Source organism: Pezoporus wallicus, unplaced genomic scaffold (genome assembly GCF_028554395.1).
Source record: "Pezoporus wallicus isolate ANWC-B61680 ecotype Strahan unplaced genomic scaffold, APGP_CSIRO_Pwel_v1 contig_8188, whole genome shotgun sequence".
NCBI lineage: Eukaryota > Metazoa > Chordata > Aves > Psittaciformes > Psittacidae > Pezoporus > Pezoporus wallicus.
The window spans coordinates 4,121,637-4,121,971 of NW_026640104.1; positions in this window are offsets into that span (position 1 = coordinate 4,121,637).

Here is a 335-nt window from a genome sequence, read left to right on the forward strand (position 1 = left end):
CTGTGGCTGGGGGCCACTGACAGAGGGGGAAAGTCCTTCTTCAGACGCTTAAACACGCGAGCAGTGTGCCCTGCTGGCGAGCCGAAGTGAAATAGTGCCACTGAGTGATGCTTTTCCGAGAAGAAGGCATTTGCACCGTTTGGCACTTAAATCGCTCATCTTTCTTGCCTGCGCCGAAGTCCTAGTGTTGTACCCAGCCTCTGACACTCTGTCCTCATCATCATGAGTTTCTTTTCTTCTCAATCCAGGTTAGAAAAGAGATTAACTGTGTTGAACTGCTCAAAAAGCACCTTTTAACTGAGATTTGCGTTTTATTAAAATGTTTTCTTTCATAT